Genomic DNA, 24752 nt, shown 5'->3' on the forward strand with positions numbered 1-24752 from the left:
TTCTTACATAGACACACATTCTTTATATCCTTGATATATTTATTTTTTACAGTCTTACAGTTTTTTTATATTCTTAATATAGTTACACATTCCTTACACTAACATATATATACACTCTTTGTACTAACAGATATACTTTTGTACTTACGAGGTACATTCTCTTTATACTCTTTTATATATTCTTTTTTACTATACATTCTTTATGAATATCTGATACTTGATATAAATACATTTTTATACACTGTATATACTTAGTATATTATCACTTAGTGTAGCTTTTCATGAAGTCATAACATTTTGAAAACAGGTAATAATAATGATAAACAGATAGATAATCCCCCTCTAGTGTTCAGTTAAACTAAGTTTAAGGACAGTCTTCGGACAGGCTCTGAGGGATGCTTAATACCTTCCCCTCAGGGTAAATAAAACCCTTATCTAGAATCTCATAGGTTTCGTGGACTAAAATGGAGTAGACACACAAATACATATAGGTTTCCTGATTTCCCTTAAAAATTAGGTGGCGACTCTAACCCTTTTAAAATCAGTTAGAAGAACCGGAAAGTTGCAAACTATATTGAACCAGTTCAAAATAGGGTGTAACAGGAACAATAATCATAAGATGAGATCAACATCAATGATATCATAAGTGAACATCAAGAATATAAGCTTCTAGCATTTCTATGAGATGAATCATTAAGGACATCATTTGTGAAAGTTCATGACAATAGGATATGCCTTAAGAAAGAAAGGGACAGCCTTAACATATCTTGCTGCTTACTTAGCCACTCAAAGTCTACCTTCCGAGCCTGCAAATTTACATCCAAGATGATTCATGCAACAATCAGGCCATAAGAACACTTACACACTCAAACTTAGCTAGTTAATAAGTTAACGGAATTCGGACAGCATTTTCCCTATATCATCTACTTCCTCCAAATTCCAAAACAACTCTCAAACATCATTAACAACATCAACAATAACATAATCAAGAAACTACAGGACAAACATATACAAATCTGCCCGAAACTTCCTTCGAAAATCAGCCCATAAGCAAACAACATCAACATATCAAACTATGACCTTTATACTATGTTTTCCTTCACTTTAAACCATTAGAATCCTCCAAAAACAACTCAATATCAAAGTCAAGATGAAGTACATTGTTATACCCCGCACTTTCAGAGCATGAGCATGATACGTACATCACCGTAGTAATGGAGTATCGGAGACTTCCCATGATGCTTTGGAAGGTACAAGCCATGAGAAGTATGTAACAATGAAGTAAAGGATGAATTACGATCTCGTAAGTCGTAATCGGGAAAGACTATTTTGAAACACAATAACATGGCCATTATCGAGTATAATAAATGATAAATATCATGTATGGACAGTTTCGGAAGATTTCGAGATCGAGCAAATTGAAGAAAATAAGTTTGCCGAAAATTTGAGAAGTGCTGGCATATTTTTAGTCAACTTTGGAGGGGCATATCTCATAGTATATTAGGATTTTTAAGGTGAAACAAAAGCCTAAAATGAAGTTCGTCGAATCTAGTTTATAATGCAACAAACCTCTCATTGATAGGACATCGGAGTAGAGAATTATGAACGTTACAAACTGAGCTGATAAAGCAGAAACAGTACCGCTACAGTACTGCCGACCCAACTCACTATAAAAGGGCTAAAACCCCCCTTTTTCATCATCATAAACTCTCCAAATGTTCCATAATTTTCAGAAACAAAAAGGGCTCTTAAATCTCACATAGAAGTGAGGATCTTGAACAAAATTCAAGCTACGGAATACTAATCGAAGTCCGGACAATGTGTAGACGCGATTATAATTTCAATTTGTGTGGAGTTAGCTTGGGAACAAGTAGAGATTGAAGATCTTCCTACCTTAGTAAAAACAAGGTATGAATCATTGAATCTTTTCTTTATCAACATTGATTAAGGAATAATTGTAAGAATAAAAGTTATAGTTGTTGCGTTGGTGTTGTTGGCTTATGGATTGAGATTTGAAGGGAATTTTGGATGAAGATACATATTTATCTTGTATGATGTTGGTATTGTTGTTGTTGATTGGTTGTTGATATTACGATTTCGGGCTAGGTATATAAACAGGGCAGATGCTGCCTGAATTTTGAAAGAATCAAAAAGGATTTTACTTAAGGGCTTAAGACGAGCGTATGATGATGATCCTAAAAATAGTATGAATGGTTGTATATATAGATTACGAGGCTACGAATGATCTTAAGTGAATTGCAAGACAGGAAGTAAGTTGGAAGTCGAGAAATTGTCTTCCAGGTATGTTAAGGCTAGTCCCCTTCTTTCTAAAGGCATGATCCTTTCGTTATAAACCTTTGTGTCGTATCCATAATATCATTGATTCCGCAAATACTAGAAGTCCACGAATTTCTTGATCCTTATGATGTTATTGAGCTTCTAAATGCATGATTCTTTTCCTACCGAACCATGCATGAATTCCATAAAAAATTTCATTTCCAAGAATGTTAGAGATTCATGACTCTTAAAGTTTTTATGATAGCAAAGATGAATAATTTTTTTTTATGATAAACATGATGATGATTATGAGGGATTTATTTATCCAAGCTCTAAGGCATACAGATTTCATGTTATTATGAGATGATTTTATTCATAGAGATTTCTATGTACATGAGCTTTATATTATTATGAGGTGATTAGAGCTCACTTTGCAATTTCTTAATTTCCTTCATTGTTGGTAATCTCACCTTATGACCCTTGTTCCTTCAAGGTGGGATAAACAATGATGATTGATCCATAATATAATCGGAGGCTACCGACCTTACGTCACTCTGATATAGTTGTGGCTTTTGATTGGGCTCTTATGCATGCTTTATATATATGTATGTTTTTTCTCACACCGCGCCGCGCTATAGTCTGCCGGGCATGGCACGTAGATGTGCACACCACTGCAGTGGGCATGTTATGATATTTCCCCGGACGCGGGCTAATGATGATAACACCGAGCCTTAATGGCCGGGCATGATACTATATATATGACACCGAGCCTTAATGGCCGGGCATGATACTATGTATATGTATAAAAATATTTTTTTAAAAGGCTAAGCATGCATGACATCCGCCTTATGAGGCATTCAGATGTACAGGTTATCTCTCTTATTCCTTGTTACCTTTCATAACTATATTATGTTGTTATTCATGTCTTACATACTCAGTACATTATTCTTACTGACGTCCCTTCTTGTGGACGCTGCGTTTCCTGCCACGCAGGTGTATACAGATGAGTAGAGGATATTGCTAGAAGATGTTCCAGCTGGATTGACGAGCTCCATTTCCTTCCAGAGTGTTGCCGAGTCAGAGTATCTATGTTATGGTATATTGATTTATGTTAGAGACTTTGCAGACAGAGTCACGTATATAGCATGTCAATCTTGCAAGCGGCTCTGCAAGCCGATGTATCATTATGCATTATGTTACAAATTTCATATGATTACAGATTTTACTTGATTTGAGAAAGACGAAAAGAATGTTTTTGAAAAGCTTTCATTATGAATTTCATTTCGTGATTTAAGAGTCCAGTGGGATTATGAATATCACGAGAACCAGCGGGTTCGCTCGGCTCTAAGTAAAGGGTCGGGCGCCCATTATGCCCTGATGAGATCGGGGTGTGACAAATTGGTATCAGAGCAGTTCGTCCTAGGAGTTGTCTGCAAAGTCGTGTCCAGTAGAGTCTTGTTTATGGGTGTGAAGCGCGCCACACTTATAAACAAGAGGCTGCAGGGCATTTAGGAACCATTTACCTTTCTTTCTTATCTTAGATCGTGCCATTGAGCTAAATCATAGGATATGACGCCCTTGATCCTAACCAAATGCTTTGATCATGGATAAGCAGTTGATTATGTCGCTACGAGGAAATCGCTTCGAATTGAAGTTGTTCATTCGAAAGGTATGTTTCCTGTTTTATTAATGTGGATAGATGTTGATATAAGAACTTGAGCAAGACATTATGATATCCGTGATTACTCTGTGGAGCATTGGATGTGTTTTCTGGGCTGTGTGTAGGAATGAGGTATTATGAATTATAGAGGTAACTCTGTCGAAATTTTTGCAAATTGAATTGTTTGCATGTCTATAGAGAAAGAGTAAAGGGAAAATGCGTCAGCCGTTTGGTAAGTCATGTTTGAAGGAACAATTATGGGACGCTTTCAAAGAGAAGTTTTAGAATGGTGTTAATTTAATTTAATGGTGGAATCCTGGAGGGAAAAATGATTAGTAATTAAGAAACTGGGATGAGTTGCATCCGAGATTCGAAGGATTAGGATCTATTGGAAACATAAAGAAAGTTGACATCAGGAACTCAAATACAGTATTACAATTTATAGATTAGATTGGTTAGTAAGTGATAACAAAGAGATATTGATATGGGAAGGAAGTTAACGAGTACGAGAAAGTTTCACCCTAGAAGTATATATATATATATATATATATATACGAGATCAAGGTGGGTTTGTACTCATAGTGGAATGTCCCGCAAACTTCTAAGTAGATACTATTAAGTGGGAAACGGGAAAAGAGCACTTTAAGAGCAACGAAAATCTAGGAGGACCTTCAGGACAGAAGTACGAGAAAGTGCGGTTATGAATTGATTAAAGGACGTTATGTGATCGGCAACTATGAGAGGAAGTTTAATAAATTAATAAGGTTGGCCAAGGGTAGACAGTGATGGCATACGACATTGGACTTGGGATAGAAATGAGATTATAAAGGAAACAAGACGAATATACGAGAAATAAACACACATACGAGCAAGCTATGCTATCGTAAAGGGATATAAGAAATGAATGAAGGAAGAAAAAAAAAAGGGCATATTTTACTGAAATTTCATGATGAGAACAAGAATCGGCAGGACATTAGAAGGATTATGATGCATGATTATGATACAAACAATTAGTTAAGAGAAACTATGGGACACTGTGAGCTAAATTAAGGAAAGGACGAATCGTGAGAATGAATGAGAGAGAGTATCGACTTTTACTAGTATGGCACGAACCCAACTAGAACATGAACATGAGCATTCCATAACAACTTCACTCCATTCCTATGCTATGTATTTCAGATCTTAATGCCTTACTTATTTGATTGATTCTTACCATATTATCATGTTTATCATCATTAAGTTAATTCCTTGGATTCGATACGAGCTCCATAATGCATTCGGAGGTTATGACCTTAGGTCACTCCGAAAGGCCAAGATCAGATCATTGACTTCTCATTCAAAAATCAATCTCAGAACATTGCGCTTTCCTTCCGCGTCGCGGAAGGAAAGCGGAGTCCTACGCAGGAGGTCTCATAACTTTCCGCTTTTCATCCGCATCGCGGAAGGAAAGCGGAAGGTCTCAGGACATTGCGTTTTCCGTCCACATCGCGGATGGAAAGCGGAATCCTGCACAGTTTTTTTTTTCGGTCCAGACCAATAATGGTATATACGTATGAATAAATGTAATGCACTATTTTACGGCTGAAGGAGCATGGTATAGTCGGGCATTCTATAAGGAGCCTAACGATTCCGATGTCACCATTGATTCATTAATCTAGGGGACTATTAGGCATGAAGGAAGGAAGTGGTTTGAGTTGTGTCCAATATGTGTGGACATTTGACTTGATACAAGAATCCAGTTAGCAAAAGAGAAATAAGTTAAACCAGGTGATAAAAGTAACTCCGACATTATATGGACTAGAGGGGTTAAAGGATCGCTAGGCTCGGCCAATTGACTACCAAAGACGGTCAATACTCGAATGTTACTGGTATATGAGGACATTCTTAGACGAATTAGAATATTCCCTAGTACAGAAGAAGGAAATGTACTGGTTTGAAGGAGTCGAAATTCGAGATGAACTAATATAGCAAGGATGTGCTAAAGAAAAGTGGGAATGAACTAAATGCATGTATATTATGAGACAGACATGGGAAAGGAGGCATGACAAGATAATGAAGGTTTAGAAATCAAAGGAAATAAGCTTTGTCAATGCAATACGTTGTGTTCCGGGCTATGATTCGAATCGCTCGTACCAGATTTTTGTTTCTTTTGTTACAAGTAAATATGCAGCAGACGTACCCCAAAAAGGTAACGGAGGAAGTGAGAAGGCCTACAAGTGATCAAGGATAAGTATCAGGGACAGACGGGATTACTAAAGAAAAATCGCGGCGTTGGAAGAGATGAGAGTTTTAAAAGTGAAATATTTATAGGAATCTCAATGATCGTCAAAATAAAGAAAGATAGTATGCCTATGGATAGCACGACAACAGTACTACCTGAGATTTGAAAATATCTGTTACACCCTGGAAATTCCCCGTACATGTACTGTGAATAGGACAACGAGGGTCATGACGTATACGGTGTTTTGATGAGTAAGAAGTAGTATTCGATGACCCTAAATGAGAATTTAAAAGCATGGGAGATAAGGAAAGATAGTTGCTGAGAAAAGCAAACCATATGTGGTGTATCGGGTAAGAATAACGAGCAACGATTCTGTGATGGCTTAATGGTGTCTTAGAGAAGTGTAATAACGCCATTTAGGTTGATGTTGAGATGTTAAACAAGTGCCAAGAAGGTTCCATAAGGATCGGAGATCAAACGAGACAACGAGAACGAAAGTGGAACCACTGGGCATTATACGGTCCAATCTACGGACCGTATAAATTATACCAGCCGTAGATTTGGCCGTATAATTGGACAAGAAGGCCACCAGCCACTGGAACAAATGTACGCCCATACATACGGTCCGTATAAATAGTACGGACCGTATGTTGGTCTGTATAATGTTGGTCGGCCAGCTTTTTAAATCACTTAAGGGATCATTTTTCCATTCCATCTTATTTCATCTTCCACTCTCCAACTCAAGAACTCTCTAGAAAAGTCTCAAAACACTTTCACCACAAAAATACCAAGGAAATCAATGATCAATAACATCAAATTCATGAATCAAGTGTATGAAAACTAAGTAGAGTTCATTTTCCTCAAAGAAAATCAAAGGAGGTGAAGAAAGGTTTTAGTGCTAGAGGAGTATTCTCATTCAAGGCTTGTTCAACCAACATCTAAGGTATGTTTCATGACTATACCATGTTGTTCAAGGTATTGGAAGGCTTAGATACTTGAAATATAGAAGAATATAGAAAATGGACCATTACTGAGTGAATAGTGTCACAATTGAATGATAGTGGAATGGAATCATGAATGTTGATGCGTTATGGTTATGAATACGTTGTAAATGATGTTTAGACCATGAAATGAGTATTATATAAGAGAAAACGCGATAACGGTCTATGACCATTAAATGTGGAAAAATTGGAGAAAAATGGTGGATTTTACTCAATGTATATAAATCATGATTGTTGGTCTCTATATTGTGGATGTTGTTGTGAATGTTGGGAGTTGATATAGAATATGGGAAAAGTAGTAGAAATAAAGGAAATGCTGCCCAAATTTCCCTAGAAATCACAATGCGTTCTTGTAGTCGATTAACTAACGTTAGCCCAAATTTTCTCGTGAAGGTAGCGACGTGATACCGACAAGAGAACGAGTGAACGATATCTTAGCTAAACGACAAAGGTATGTGAGGCTAGTCCTTTCTTTCTAATGGCATGAATCCTCTAGCATGAATTCCTTTCCTCTTCATGAATTCCTATATTCCGGAAAGCTAAAGGCCTATATCCATAAGTGCCCATATAAGATAAAGAGATATGATATGATCATGCCATGTTGATAATGATGTTATTTATTGCTCACACTCACCTTATGCACTACTTCCTTCAAGGTGAGGGAGAATGTTCATATATGTCCATAATGGAATCGAGGGTTCACGACCTTACGTCACTTCGATAGAGCGCAGTTGTCTAGAGTCTTTATGCATGTATGATGACAAGTATATTTTGATGAGAATATTATTATAAGCATTTTATGATGAGCATGTCATGATTGCATCACACCGGGCCTAGTTGGTCGGGCAGTCACCGCCAAGGCGGGCAGCTATATGGATACACCATGACCTTTTGGCATGGGCAGACACCACTAGTGGGCGGCAGACACCACTAGTGGGCGGCATGAGATGGTACCCCGGACGCGGGAGGCCTGGACGCGAGCTAATGCTATTGATTATCACACCGTTCCGAGATGGACGGGCAGCTTACATATTATGCATACATGACGTGATGATGAGTATGAGTAAGACAGCATGCATTACTTCCTTTATGATGGTCATTCGGATCCAGATGTTTCAAACTGATGTTTTCATTATATTATTGTTGTCTTTCTTCATTGTTTATGCCTCTCATACTCAGTACAATATTCGTACTGACGTCCATTTTCTTTGGACGCTGTGTTCATGCCCACAGGTAGACCGGGAGGTGAGCTCGATCCAGATTCTTAGTAGCTGTCAGCTGATAGGGAGCACTCCATCGTTCGGAGGTGCTTATGATTATTCTTTTGGTATATATGCATATTTTGGGCACGACAGAGTCTTGTTCCGTCTATGTATACAGTATGTCAGTAGAGGCTCGTAGATACGCAGTGTGGGTTAGATGGTCTCACAAGATGTTGTTATATGTATATATTATTTTGATGGCCGAGAGGCAAGTGTATAAAAAACATTTATGTTTTCATATAAAATAAAAAATTTCTACAATGTGTGTACAAAGTTAATAAAAAGGGCCTTAAATGAGTAAGAAGAGTAGTAGACCAAGCGGTGCTCGGTGGCTAGCTCCGGGTACCCGTCGCGGCCCCTAGCTGGGTCGTGACAATATCTCCTGCGTTGGGAAATTATAAGTCACCATTTATATCAAATCGTGAGAGTAGATGTCGTAGGACCATATAAATAATCGTCCTGATAAAATGGCTAGTAAAATAGTGTGGAGACGACGATAAATATTTGAAGAAGAATGGAAGCTCGTTAATTCTCAATTAGCCGCTAGTATAAGAGAGCCAAGGACTTAAGAAGAGAAGAACACTCGTATTGAAAGGAAGTTGTGATTAAGTAAGATTTTATTTTAGTCTCCTGCTTATGAGTTACGTTGTAATGATATTAAGATTTGAGGAGAGGAAATTGGAGGAAGGATTCAACCATGGATTTGAAAATATTTTGAATAGTAGATTAGCTGGAGATATGATCATTAGTATGTTGTAAGTATAATCTTGTGATAGGGGATAACAACGACGATAAGAAAATATTATATACAAGTGTATAAGGAATGGTGCTAAGGATTGTTTTATGGGTCAAATGGAGTCCCATTTGAATATAGATCTCTCGGCTATGTATTTTTGACGCATTGGATGAGTAATCTGAGGTAAAGTAGTTAATGAGAATAATAAGCCATTGGCAAGGAAATGCTATTGCAAGTCATCTGGGCGCTACCATAGGTGGAACTATAATGACAATACGAGGAGTTAAGGAGTCCGACCAAAGAATTAAAAGGAGATGAGATGATATGTATGCAAAATCGATTAGTACTAAGAGGAATAATATAAAGTAGCACTTGAGAAACAAGCAAGAAAAAGTGTCACAACCAAATAAGAAAGTTATCCACTAGTACAGAAATAGAAGGCTGCGAAACAGGAGGGACTAAGTCAACGAAAGGTCAAGTCATGGAAGTAGATGAAGAAAGATCGCAGGAAAAGAATTCAAGGATATAAATAAAGAAGATGGACATTTAAGGAATTAAGAGATCCGCTTGATTGATAAACTGAAATGACAGATAATTACGTCAAACTATGGGAAGGACTTATTAAGTGATAATCGGGCAAAGGTTAAAAGTAGAAGGAGAACCCCAAAGAAAATGATCAAAGGATATCACGTTTGATTGGAACAAGCGGCTGACAAAGAGACCTCGTGGAACAAGCAACATGATGGCTCTTATTGGAAAAAGGGATGAATGAAGGTTACATACAAAGGAAAGAATGAAAAGATTTGAATTCACTGCATGACTAGAAATCTTGGTTATTTTTCGACAAACATCTGAATTCACCCCTAATTTATTAGACGAACTAAGGATCAGAAACTTTAAGAGTAAATTGAAGGAAAGGAATCATTAAAGAAGAGATTTGAGATGTTTTGATATAAGTGCAAGAATTACCATTAGTTAGCCAAGTGCCAGAAGTCCAATTGAAGGAAAGAGAAATTAAGCGAGACATTTCTGCGTTAAAATAGTTTAAAGATAAAGTACCGCAAAGATTAATTTTACTGCTATAGAAGGCAAAGGAAGCTAAAAATGTGAATAGTTTTGAGGTCATCTGTGAAACGTAAGAAAGATACGTGGAGATCGAAGGGAACAATAATTTCTGAATAAAAAGAAGATGAGATCAAAATTGGATAAAAGTATGTGGTAAGTACTGGATGATAGGGCATAGAAGAATGTAAACAACGAAGGCTGAAGAGACAATGAGAATGATAAAGCATAAAGAGTTAGTAGATAGACATATAATAAGAAAAGAGACGACCTTGAGTACGGGCGTAAATTTTGGCCACAAAAGAAGAGGAATAGACTGCGTAATTTGGATAAATTCGATTTCAAACGAGAAAGTAAGTAAAGTAATTACTGACAAATACAAGAAAGAACATTGATATCTACCTCGGAGAGAACTCTACCTCAACATTCGAGGACGAATGTTTTTGAAGAAGGGGAGAATGTTATACCCCGCACTTTTAGAGCATGAGCATGACACGTACATCACCGTAGTAATGGAGTATTGGAGACGTCCCATGATGCTTTGGAAGGTACAAGCCATGAGAAGTACGTAACAATGAAGTAAAAGAAGAATTACGATCTCAGAAGTTGTAATCGGGAAAGACTATTTTGAAACACAAGAACATGGCCATTATCGAGTATAATAAATGATAAATATCATGTATGGAGAGTTTCAGAAGATTTCGAGATCGAGCAAATTGAAGAAAATAAGTTTGATGAAAATTTGAGAAGTGCCGGCAGATTTTTAGTCAACTTTGGAGGGGCATATCTCCTAGTATATTAGGAGTTTTAAGGTGAAACAAAAGCCTAAAATGAAGTTCGTTGAGTCTAGTTTATAATGAAACAAGCCGCTCATCGATAGGACATCGGAGTACAGAATTATGAACGTTACAAACTGAGCTGATAAAGCAGAAACAGTACCGCTACAGTACCGCTACAGTACCACCGACCCAATTCGCTATAAAAGGTCTAAAAAAACCATTTTTCATCAACAAAAACTATCCAAATGTTCCAGAATTTTCAGCAACAAAAAGGGCTCTTAAATCTCACATAGAAGTGAGGATCTTGAGCAAAATTCAAGCTACGGAATACTAATCGAAGTCTGGACAATGTGTAGACGCGATTATAATTTCAATTTGTGTGGAGTTAGCTTGGGAACAAGTAGAGATTGAAGATCTTCCTACCTTAGTAAAAACAAGGTATGAATCATTGAATCTTTTCTTTATCAACATTGATTAAGGAATAATTGGAAGAATAAAAGTTATAGTTGTTGCGTTGGTGTTGTTGGCTTATGGATTGAGATTTGAAGGGAATTTTGGATGAAGATACATATATTTATCTTGTATGATGTTGGTATTGTTGTTATTGATTGGTTGTTGATATTACGATTTCGAGTTAGGCATATAAACAGGGGAGATGCTGCCCGAATTTTGATAGAATCAAAAAGGATTTAAATTAAGGGCTTAAGACGAGCGTATGATGATGATCCTAACAATAGTATAAATGGTTGTATATGTAGATTACGAGGCTACGAATGATCTTAAGTGAATTGCAAAACAGGAAGTAAGCTGGAAGTCGAGAAATTGTCTTCCAGGTATGTTAAGGCTAGTCCCCTTCTTTCTAAAGGCATGATCCTTTCGTTATAAACCTTTGTGTTTTATCCATAATATCATTGATTCCGCAAATGCTATAATTCCACGAATTTCGTGATCCTTATGATGTTATTGAGCTTCTAAATGCATGATTCTTTTCCTACCAAACCATGCATGAATTCCATAAAAATTTTCATTTCCAAGAATGTTAGAGATTCATGACTCTTAAAGTTATTATGATAGCAAAGATGAATAATTTTTTTTATGATAACCATGATGATGATTATGAGGGATTTATTTATCCAAGCTCTAAGGCATACAAATTTCATGTTATTATGAGATGATTTTATTCATAGAGATTTCTATGTACATGAGCTTTATATTATTATGAGGTGATTGAGCTCACTTTGCAATTTCTTAATTTCCTTCATTGTTGGTAATCTCACCTTATGACCCTTGTTCCTTCAAGGTGGGATAAACGATGATGATTGATCCATAATATAATCGGAGGCTACCGACCTTACGTCACTCCGATATAGTTGTGGCTTTTGATTGGGCTCTTATGCATGCTTTATATATATGTATCTATTTTCTCACACCGCGTCGCGCTATAGTCGGTCGTGTAACACCCCAAAATTTTCTTTTTGAAAGTAACACCTCAAATTTTTAGAAGAAAAAAAAAATATTTTTTTTAGTTATGTTTCGGGTGACCTGACTTCGGGAGGTCGTAACCCCATCCGAATTTGAGAATTTGGGAAAACGCATAAAATGAAAGTTGTAGATAATTGAAATACCCTTCCAACCATATATTATGGGCTTATAGGTGACATCTGGATAAAGAGTTATGGACGTTTTAATGCAGAAAGGTCAAGCTGGACAGCAAAATTCGGCCCAACCCGATTCCAAGTCGGGTCAGGCCCAACCCCTTAGCCCATTAAGGGATATTTTCAGCTCCCTTCTTAATTTACAGACCAAGATTTTCCAGAACCTCCTAGAGAAAGAGAGAGAAGAGAGTAGAGAGAAAAAAAAACAAGATTTGATCAAAATCGGAGCTCCGAATCCCAAAGCTCGTGAAGAGAAAAGTGTAGTACGAGTTGTCATCGTCATTTTAAGCTACATATTGACCTTGGGGAAGGATATTTTCGTGGTTGAGCTACTGCTAAGGTATGTATAAGATTTATTTTATGTTATTAAAGTGTTTATTTGGAGTTTTAACGGATTAGAACGGAGAAAATGACATTATAAACTCGTTTGTTGCCTTATTGCAATTTATGGATTGGGGGCTGTTTTGTTGGATTTAAATGGGTGGAATTGGTTGAGTTATGATGTACAATGATTGTTGATGTTGTTGATAAGTTGCTGTTTTCGAAATTGGGAGAATAAAGTGTATGAAAATATCGTATACAAAGCGTATACTGGGCTGTTTTGTATGATTTTTATGGCTGTTTTGTGATAATATTTTGGGGCTGTTTGATATGATTTTTGTGTGGCTGTTTTATGATAATATTTTGGGACTGGTTGGTGGTTGTTTTGAATTGTTTTGTGGGCTGGAATATCAAGGGAGTTGCTGCCCAGATTTTTGTTTTGCAAACCCGTTTTTGGATTGGGACTGCTGTTAGAATTTTTAGCATAACTCCTTGTATACAGCTCCGTTTTGAGTGCTTCAAGATGTTCTGGAAAGCTATTTCATAGACCTAAAACTTTCATCAAGGCAGTAAAACCCAGTTTTTCCTTTAGCTACCCGAAAAGGGGTGATGAAGTGCAGGGGGAGGTGCTGTCCAGATTTCTGTTTTGAACATTCTACATGGACTGCTGTTAGTACTTTGAGCATATCTTTTTGTACAAAATTGCTGTAGGGGTGATTCGAATTTCTATGAGACCCTAAGAAATATATCTACAACTTTCATTGAGGACACAAAGTCCAGTTTTTCCATTTACCCCTTCGAAACTGAGCAACAATACAAGACGGTAGCGCTGTCCAGAATTTCTGTTTTGATAGTTTGGGCTGATTTTCGTTGATTTCGTGTTTAGTTGTGATGTGCTGGGACTTTTGAACTTAAGTAGATATTTATTTGTGTATTTAAGGTATATATGCTCTTGTACAAGCTAAGAGGAATTATTTGACGAAGTGGACTTTGATTGGTCTATGGCGTAGATGATTTGAACTCCTCGAGTTGTGGTAGAACTTGTTGTGTGGTAAAACGCCAAGGTTTGTGTATAAACTTGAACTTAAAATATCTTTATTTTTCTGGAATTTTGAAGTATCTTGATGAGTTATTTCTTTACTCTTCATCTTATATTATTATATGGTTATTGTCTCAAGTATTGCAAGACTTTTGCTAAATCGCCCACTTGTACGAATTGCTTGATCATTTTGCATTCTTGTTGGGAATTTGTCCTTCTTGTTATGGTGACTAGTCATCGATATTGGCATGCCCCTCGATTCGGATCTTGCCCATCTTGACTTTGGATTTACATTTCGTCTTGACGATGGATTTTCGTCCATTTTCGAGTACGAGTGGAAAGCCACTTTCAACATGGTTCTTAATTCTCTTGATATTGGGTGACGACCCTTCTTGATATGGGCTTCGGTCCTTCTTGATTTCGGGGCTTCGGCCCGTCTTGATATTGATTGTGCGTAGTGTGATGGCATGACGTACATATTGGGCGAAAGTGGTTATTTGACAAATTCTCTTGAATTGAATTATAAGCTTTCTTAATACTTGAGCCTTAGAATATTAGTATTGATATTTTGAAACTCTTCAAGGTTTGTATTCGATACTTTGATATACTTGTTCACTTGGGCTTATTGCTACCTTATTGAGCCACCTACGGCGAACAAGGCAATTGGAGAATTAATGGCTCCAAGCCCAAAGTTTATACACCACTAAGCTTCATGCTTAGCGATAGTTGTTTTCTATCGTAGGTAATGCACGAGATGAGGTATGAAGATGGCCATTTGGAGTAGACTTTATGGGAGCCCTTGTGAAGATCACATCTGCATATGCATCTAGTTTTTGTAAATTTTTGGGGACTTGTACATGATACATATGTGGCACTTACGTATGAAATTTTGAAGGCTTGTGGAAAACAAGACCATGTGCTTGTAACTTAAACTTGATGACTGGTTTTGCTATTTTAGGGTGTGTTTTTAACCCAAGTCATGCCATATACTGAATTTGTATTTTGTCTTGTAATTATGTACAAAGGATGATAATAGTTTTGTGAAAATCACTAGTTTGAGTTTTGTGCATCTTATGGACCCGTAATGGTGTTGATTTGGAAATAAAATTTCAAAACAAAGTTTCTTAAATGTGTTGACTATTTGAAAAGGGAATTACCATTTTAAAATGATACTCTGTTATTTTATTTCATCTAAGAAAATTTTTGGAGCGCACAAAAAAAAATAAAAAAAATGCCGTACTTCCAAATTTTTTCGCATGGGCCTTTTTCCGCTATTAAATATATTTGTGAATATCTTTTGGCATAAGTTCCTTCTAAACGGTGTAAGTGTAAAATTGGCTTTTGTTCGTAATAGTGTCCTCCCAAAGGGGGTGCTACAAGTGTTGGTATCAGAGCCTAGGTTTGTGATTCTAGGACTTTTGTTGTGATTTGTTGGTATACTGTTCTTTTTTGTCACATGTTTTTTTTAGTATATAGCGCATATGCATCATGTACATGTCCCTAATGCAATGTGATCTTCCCTTATGTAGGAATCAAGTCGTGGCATCTTCTACTTCTAATAGACTTATGGAAGCCGCTCGTGAGAGTTTAAATAATTCCAATGCCCAACCTGACCTACAAGAAGGGGTTGGAGAACATTTTGCTGATTCTAATCCTCCTAGTGCAAGTGGATCTGAAGCGGGAAATAATCAGGGTACAAGAGTTGGGCCACACCCTCAGATGAGTCATAGTGCTCCTGCTGTTGATCCCCCTTTTCAACAAATGGCTGATTTCTTTCGTCACATGGCTAGAAGAATGCCTGCCTCTGATGAAATGAACTTTGAGAAAATGAGAAAAATGGGTGGAGTTGAGTTTGAAGGCACTGTTGACCCTACAGATGCCGAGCAGTGGTTGGAAAGGATTGAAAGAGTTTTTGAGCAATTAGAGTGTTCAGACGCTGCCAAATTTAAGTATGCTGTCTCATTGTTACAAAAAGATGCCTATGATTGGTGGGTAAGTGTACCGAATGCCAGGGCAAAACCTCCTGTTCTTACTTGGAATGATTTTGTGAAAGAATTTCATATGAAATATGTCCCACCTGCTTATCATAATGCAAAGAAAAAGGAGTTCTTGAATTTAGAGCAAGGGAGTATGTCTATTGTTGAATATCAGCAGAAGTTTCTCAGGCTATCTCGTTATGCTGGTGGTATTATTAATAACGAAAAAGATAAGTGCAGGCGATTCGAAGACGGTTTGAATAATTCCATCAGAAAATCTGTGGCGGTCCTACAACATGAAAGCTTTTATAAATTAGTTTCAGCTGCTCTTACTTGGGAAAGGATCGACAAGGAACAAACTAGTAGAAATGAACACAAGTTCAGGAAAGCTGATGCAGATTCAGGAGGTCCATCAAAAAAGGGAAGGTTTGACAGTTCCAAAGCTAATACTGTTCGAAAGTTAGCCCAACATAAGCAAAATAGATCAAGTTCCTCTACTGCCAGCACTCCAAGCTATGGCCAAGGCAAGACTCGTACACCCACTTGTGCACAATGTGGAAAGAATCACTTTGGTACTTGTAGGAGAGCTTCTGGTGCTTGTTTTAATTGTGGGAGCTTCGATCATAAAGTGAAGGATTGTCCTAATCCTAACCCCACTTCTTCTCCGCGTACGGAAGGCTCGGTTCAAAAACCTATTACCACTCCCTCTCAAGGGAATAGAGGTGCAAGATCTAGAAACACACAAGCAACAGGTGCAGGTGGAGCCAACCAAGCTAGTGGGTCAAGAGCTACAGCACGAGCTTATGCGATGAGACAGAGGGATGACCAAGATGGAGCAGATGTGGTTGTTGGTAAATTTCACTTATTCGGCTTATGTGTTGTTACATTATTTGATCCTGGTTCTACACATTCCTATGTTTGCTCATCATTGGCTTTTCCTGAAAATGTGAAATCTGCGAGACTCGATTGTGGTGTGCTTGTCCAAAGTCCTTTGGGTCAACAAGTTATTTGCAATCAAATCTATCGAGGTTGTCCCTTGGTGATTCAAGATCTAGTCTTCCCTGCTGATTTGATCGAAATGCCTTTCCAAGACTATGATGTCATTATCGGTATGGATTGGCTTTATAGATACCATGCTGTAGTTGATTGTAGGTCGAAGCATGTGACCTTTAGAGCTCCTTCACTTTCACACATCATTATTCAAGGTGAAAGATCATTGACATCTAATATTATCTCCGCGGTTGTGGCAAGGAAGATGATCAGACAGGGTTGCGAAGCTTATCTTGCTCATATATTTGATACACACCTGGAAAGTCCAAGCCTTAAGGATATACCAGTGGTGTGTGAATTTCCTGATGTCTTCCCTGAAAATCTCCCCGGACTGCCCCCGGAAAGGGAGGTTGAATTTCCTATAGAGGTTATTCCTGGAACTACTCCTATTTCTATAACGCCTTATCGAATGGCTCCAGCAGAATTAAAGGAGTTGAAGAATCAATTGCAAGAACTTCTTGAGAAAGGTTTCATTCGCCCGAGTGTTTCTCCTTGGGGAGCTCCTGTTCTATTTGTGAAAAAGAAAGATGGGACTCTTAGGCTTTGTATTTATTACCGGCAACTGAACAAGGTAACAATTAAGAATAAATACCCACTGCCTAGGATTGATGATTTATTTGACCAGTTAAAAGGTGCTAGTTTGTTCTCAAAAATTGACTTGAGGTCTGGGTATTATCAACTGCGGGTAAGGGAACAAGACGTCCCTAAAACTGCCTTTAGGACTCGATATGGCCATTATGAATTTTTGGTGATGCCATTCGGGTTGACGAATGCTCCTGCGGCATTTATGGACCTGATGAATCGCGTGTTTAAGCCTTATCTTGATCAATTTGTGGTGGTCTTTATAGATGATATCTTGATATATTCCAAGAATAGTGAAGACCACAGAAAGCACCTTCGAATTGTTTTGCAAATTTTGCAAGAGAAAAAGCTTTATGCTAAGCTTTCCAAATGTGAATTTTGGCTTAGTGAGGTGGCTTTTCTGGGACATATTGTGTCGGCGGAAGGTGTGAAGGTGGATCCTAGTAAGATTCAAGCTATTGTCGAATGGAAACCACCTAAAAGTCCAACTGAAGTAAGGAGTTTCTTGGGCTTAGCGGGATACTATAGAAGGTTTGTCAAAGGCTTCTCCATTATAGCCTCTCCTTTGACTAAACTCTTAAGAAAGGATGTCAAGTTTGTATGGGATGACAAATGCCAGGAGAGTTTTGAAAAGCTCAAATCTTTATTGACACAAGCTCCTATACTTACTCTACCAACGGAAGGAAAAGAATATGTGATATATAGTGATGCTTCTCATCATGGTTTGGGTTGTGTCCTGATGCAAGAAGGGAAAGTGGTTGCGTATGCCTCCCGAAAATTGAAACCACATGAATTGAACTATCCTACTCATGACCTTGAGCTCGCTGCCATAGTGTTTGCTTTGAAAATTTGGAGGCATTACTTATATGGCGAAAAGTGTCACATATTTACTGATCACAAGAGTTTGAAGTACTTGGGTACACAAAAAGAGTTGAATTTGAGACAACGTAGATGGCTTGAACTCATTAAAGATTATGACTGCACGATTGATTACCATCCGGGTAAAGCCAATGTGGTGGCAGATGCTCTAAGTCGCAAAGCCTTTGCTAGTCTATCTCTAAGTCATTTGCCTTTGTTTCGGAAATTAAGAGCCATGAATGCTTGTCTTGCATTTAATTCTGATGGCTCTATTGCTGCTAATTTGCAAGTCAAGCCAGTTCTACTTGAACGAGTGAAAGAAGCACCGAAGTTAGATGATAAGCTTGCGAAATTGATCAAAGAAGTTCAAACTGGAGGAAAGCTTAATTTTAAATTAAGGGATGATTGTGTTCTACTTTATCAAAATAGGTTATGTGTCCCTAAAGATGACAACTTGAGAAAAGAAATTTTGAATGAAGCACATACTTCACCATATGCAATGCATCCTGGAGGTACTAAAATGTACCAAACCATCAAAGAACACTACTGGTGGAATGGTATGAAGAAGGACATTGCGGAATTTATTTCTAGATGCTTAATTTGTCAATAGGTAAAGGCCGAGCATCAAGTCCCAACTGGTTTGTTACAACCCTTGTCGATACCTGAGTGGAAATGGGAAAGAATAACTATGGACTTTGTTTCTGGGCTTCCACGCACTCAAGGAAATCATGATGCAATTTGGGTTATAGTTGATAGGCTAACCAAAAGTTCTCATTTCTTGGCTATCAGAATGGACTACCCACTTGAACGTTTAGCAGAATTGTACGTTAATGAGATTGTGAGGCTACATGGTGTCCCTGTATCTATTGTATCTGATCGAGATCCAAGGTTTACATCTAGATTCTGGACTAGCTTGCAAGAAGCTTTGGGCACTAGGTTGAACTTTAGTACTTTTTTCCATCCTCAAACAGACGGCCAGTCCGAGAGGGTGATTCAAATTTTGGAAGATATGCTTCGAGCTTGCATTATGGAATTTGAGGGTAGTTGGGACAAACACCTAGCTTTGATAGAGTTCGCTTACAACAACAGCTACCAAGCAAGTATTGGCATGCCTCCCTACGAAGCCTTATATGGGAGAAAGTGTAGAACTCCCCTTTGTTGGAGTGAGGTCGGTGAAAGAAAATTGGTTGGCCCTGAGATTGTGCAACAAACTGAGGATAAAGTAAAAGTCATCAAGGATCGTATAAAAATTGCTTCGGATAGACAAAAGTCGTATGCTGATCTTAAAAGGCGTGAAATTGAGTATCAAGTGGGAGATAAAGTATTTTTAAAGGTTTCTCCATGGAAGAAGATTATGAGATTTGGCCAAAAAGGAAAACTTAGTCCTCGGTTTATTGGACCATATGAAGTACTTGAGAGGATTGGTCCAGTTGCATATAAATTAGCTCTTCCACCGGAATTGGCTAAGATCCACAATGTCTTCCATGTTTCTATGCTTAGAAGATATCGCTCAGATCCATCTCATGTTCTTCCCGTTGAATCCATTGAGGTCAGCCCTGACTTGACATACGAAGAGGAACCTATCCAAATCTTGGCCCGTGAGACAAAAGATCTTAGAAACAAGAAAATTCCATTAGTAAAAGTCCTTTGGAGAAATCATTCTGGCAAAGAGGCTACCTGGGAGCGAGAAGAGGATATGCGAATTCAATACCCACAGCTGTTTTGAGGTAAGTATAAAGTAAATTTCGGGACGAAATTTCTTAAGGGGGGGAGAGTTGTAACACCCCAAAATTTTCTTTTTTGAAAGTAACACCTCAAATTTTTAGAAGAAAAAAAAAATATTTTTTTTAGTTATGTTTCGGGTGACCTGACTTCGGGAGGTCGTAACCCCATCCGAATTTGAGAATTTGGGAAAACGCATAAAATGAAAGTTGTAGATAATTTAAATACCTTTCCAACCATATATTATGGGCTTATAGGTGACATCTGGATAAAGAGTTATGGACGTTTTAATGCAGAAAGGTCAAGCTGGACAGCAAAATTCGGCCCAACCCGATTCCAAGTCGGGTCAGGCCCAACCCCTTAGCCCATTAAGGGATATTTTCAGCTCCCTTCTTAATTTACAGACCACGATTTTCCAGAACCTCCTAGAGAAAGAGAGAGAAGAGAGTAGAGAGAAAAAAAACCAAGATTTGATCAAAATCGGAGCTCCGAATCCCAAAGCTCGTGAAGAGAAAAGTGTAGTACGAGTTGTCATCGTCATTTTAAGCTACATATTGACCTTGGGGAAGGATATTTTCGTGGTTGAGCTACTGCTAAGGTATGTATAAGATTTATTTTATGTTATTAAAGTGTTTATTTGGAGTTTTAACGGATTAGAACGGAGAAAATGACATTATAAACTCGTTTGTTGCCTTATTGCAATTTATGGATTGGGGGCTGTTTTGTTGGATTTAAATGGGTGGAATTGGTTGAGTTATGATGTACAATGATTGTTGATGTTGTTGATAAGTTGCTGTTTTCGAAATTGGGAGAATAAAGTGTATGAAAATATCGTATACAAAGCGTATACTGGGCTGTTTTGTATGATTTTTATGGCTGTTTTGTGATAATATTTTGGGGCTGTTTGATATGATTTTTGTGTGGCTGTTTTATGATAATATTTTGGGACTGGTTGGTGGTTGTTTTGAATTGTTTTGTGGGCTGGAATATCAAGGGAGTTGCTGCCCAGATTTTTGTTTTGCAAACCCGTTTTTGGATTGGGACTGCTGTTAGAATTTTTAGCATAACTCCTTGTATACAGCTCCGTTTTGAGTGCTTCAAGATGTTCTGGAAAGCTATTTCATAGACCTAAAACTTTCATCAAGGCAGTAAAACCCAGTTTTTCCTTTAGCTACCCGAAAAGGGGTGATGAAGTGCAGGGGGAGGTGCTGTCCAGATTTCTGTTTTGAACATTCTACATGGACTGCTGTTAGTACTTTGAGCATATCTTTTTGTACAAAATTGCTGTAGGGGTGATTCGAATTTCTATGAGACCCTAAGAAATATATCTACAACTTTCATTGAGGACACAAAGTCCAGTTTTTCCATTTACCCCTTCGAAACTGAGCAACAATACAAGACGGTAGCGCTGTCCAGAATTTCTGTTTTGATAGTTTGGGCTGATTTTCGTTGATTTCGTGTTTAGTTGTGATGTGCTGGGACTTTTGAACTTAAGTAGATATTTATTTGTGTATTTAAGGTATATATGCTCTTGTACAAGCTAAGAGGAATTATTTGACGAAGTGGACTTTGATTGGTCTATGGCGTAGATGATTTGAACTCCTCGAGTTGTGGTAGAACTTGTTGTGTGGTAAAACGCCAAGGTTTGTGTATAAACTTGAACTTAAAATATCTTTATTTTTCTGGAATTTTGAAGTATCTTGATGAGTTATTTCTTTACTCTTCATCTTATATTATTATATGGTTATTGTCTCAAGTATTGCAAGACTTTTGCTAAATCGCCCACTTGTACGAATTGCTTGATCATTTTGCATTCTTGTTGGGACTTTGTCCTTCTTGTTATGGTGACTAGTCATCGATATTGGCATGCCCCTCGATTCGGATCTTGCCCATCTTGACTTTGGATTTACATTTCGTCTTGACGATGGATTTTCGTCCATTTTCGAGTACGAGTGGAAAGCCACTTTCAACATGGTTCTTAATTCTCTTGATATTGGGTGACGACCCTTCTTGATATGGGCTTCGGTCCTTCTTGATTTCGGGGCTTCGGCCCGTCTTGATATTGATTGTGCGTAGTGTGATGGCATGACGTACATATTGGGCGAAAGTGGTTATTTGACAAATTCTCTTGAATTGAATTATAAGCTTTCTTAATACTTGAGCCTTAGAATATTAGTATTGATATTTTGAAACTCTTCAAGGTTTGTATTCGATACTTTGATATACTTGTTCACTTGGGCTTATTGCTACCTTATTGAGCCACCTACGGCGAACAAGGCAATTGGAGAATTAATGGCTCCAAGCCCAAAGTTTATACACCACTAAGCTTCATGCTTAGCGATAGTTGTTTTCTATCGTAGGTAATGCACGAGATGAGGTATGAAGATGGCCATTTGGAGTAGACTTTATGGGAGCCCTTGTGAAGATCACATCTGCATATGCATCTAGTTTTTGTAAATTTTTGGGGACTTGTACATGATACATATGTGGCACTTACGTATGAAATTTTGAAGGCTTGTGGAAAACAAGACCATGTGCTTGTAACTTAAACTTGATGACTGGTTTTGCTATTTTAGGGTGTGTTTTTAACCCAAGTCATGCCATATACTGAATTTGTATTTTGTCTTGTAATTATGTACAAAGGATGATAATAGTTTTGTGAAAATCACTAGTTTGAGTTTTGTGCATCTTATGGACCCGTAATGGTGTTGATTTGGAAATAAAATTTCAAAACAAAGTTTCTTAAATGTGTTGACTATTTGAAAAGGGAATTACCATTTTAAAATGATACTCTGTTATTTTATTTCATCTAAGAAAATTTTTGGAGCGCACAAAAAAAAATAAAAAAAATGCCGTACTTCCAAATTTTTTCGCATGGGCCTTTTTCCGCTATTAAATATATTTGTGAATATCTTTTGGCATAAGTTCCTTCTAAACGGTGTAAGTGTAAAATTGGCTTTTGTTCGTAATAGTGTCCTCCCAAAGGGGGTGCTACAGGTCGGGCATGGCACGTAGATGTACACACCACTGTAGTGGGCATGTTATGATATTTCCCCGGACGCGGGCTAATGATGATAACACCGAGCCTTAATGGCCGGGCATGATACTATATATATATGACACCGAGCCTTAATGGCCGGGCATGGTACTATGTATATGTATAAAAATATTTTTTTTAAAAGGCTAAGCATGAATGACATCCGCCTTATGAGGCATTCAGATGTACAGGTTATCTCTCTTATTCCTTGTTACCTTTCATATCTATATTATGTTGTTATTCATGCCTTACATACTTAGTACATTATTCGTACTGACGTCCCTTCTTGTGGACGATGCGTTTCATGCCACACAGGTGTATACAGATGAGTAGAGGATATTGCTAGAAGATGTTCCAGCTGGATTGGCGAGCTCCATTTCCTTCTGGAGTGTTGCCGAGTCAGAGTATCTATGTTATGGTATATTGATTTATGTTAGAGACTTTGCAGACAGAGTCACATATATAGCATGTCAGTCTTGCAAGCGGCTCTGCAAGCCGATGTATCATTATGCATTATGTTACAAATTTCATATGATTACAGATTTTACTTGATTTGAGAAAGACGAAAAGAATGTTTTTGAAAAGCTTTCATTATGCATTTCATTTTGTGATTTAAAAGTCTAGTGGGATTATGAATATAACGAGAACCAGCGGGTTCGCTCGGCTCTAAGTCAAGTGTCGGGCGCCCATCATGCCCTGATGAGATCGGGGTGTGACATACATACCTTATACTTAAATAACTTTAGCCACACCAACTTTCTTCAAGACCAAACTCACCACAACATCAAGTAGAAGCAAGAACAATCATTTTTCATGAACTAGTTTGGTGTAATCTTGTTGAATCCTTGATCTAAGGGGCTATAAGTGTTTAGGAGAAGTATGTGAATGTTTCTAGATCTCAAAAGAAGTGTAAAATGATGATAAAAGGGGGATAGTGGGGGTATTTATACCCTTTGAAAGTCGGCTCCACCGACTTTCCAAGTGGGCCCGCGGAGAAGCCATCTTGCAGCCTATCTTGAACGCCCATAACTTTCTACTCTGATATCGTATCGACAAACGGTTTGTTGCATCGGAAACTAGACTCAATGAACTTTAATTTACATAAATTATGCATTCCACAACTCCTCATATTCTAGGAGATACACCTCCCTCAAGTTGGACCAGAATGTCATGTCCAAAATTCTGTCAAGTTTTCCGAAATTTCAACAAACTTAATTTATTCGATTCTCTTGATCCCGAAACCTTTAGACACTTGCTTAGCACTTGTTAAAAGTATTCCTTAACCTTCCATGACCTCTTCGTGCCTACGTTAGTTTTCGAGGTGTAAATTACTAACCATGTGCAATCTTTGATTTCAAGTCAATTTATGTGACAGAACAAATCATTGGACTTTTTAAGATATCATGAACCAGGTGCTTTATGCGATGGCAATGCGTTGGGCCTTAGCCCACTGCTACTTGCAGATCCGTTCCATTGAAATTCAGTGTTTTTATTCACCTTTCATGCGACACATC

General features: G+C 37.8%; 1 protein-coding gene across 1 annotated transcript in view; it reads left to right on the forward strand.

Annotated features, from left to right (window-relative positions):
• The window catches only part of LOC132630585 (probable L-gulonolactone oxidase 6), a 45619-nt gene that overhangs the window by 19414 nt on the left and 1453 nt on the right, over positions 1 to 24752 (forward strand). The gene's annotated exons all lie outside the window — the stretch shown is intronic.

The sequence above is a fragment of the Lycium barbarum genome, chromosome 3 (genome assembly GCF_019175385.1).
Source record: "Lycium barbarum isolate Lr01 chromosome 3, ASM1917538v2, whole genome shotgun sequence".
Classification (NCBI taxonomy): Eukaryota; Viridiplantae; Streptophyta; class Magnoliopsida; order Solanales; family Solanaceae; genus Lycium; species Lycium barbarum.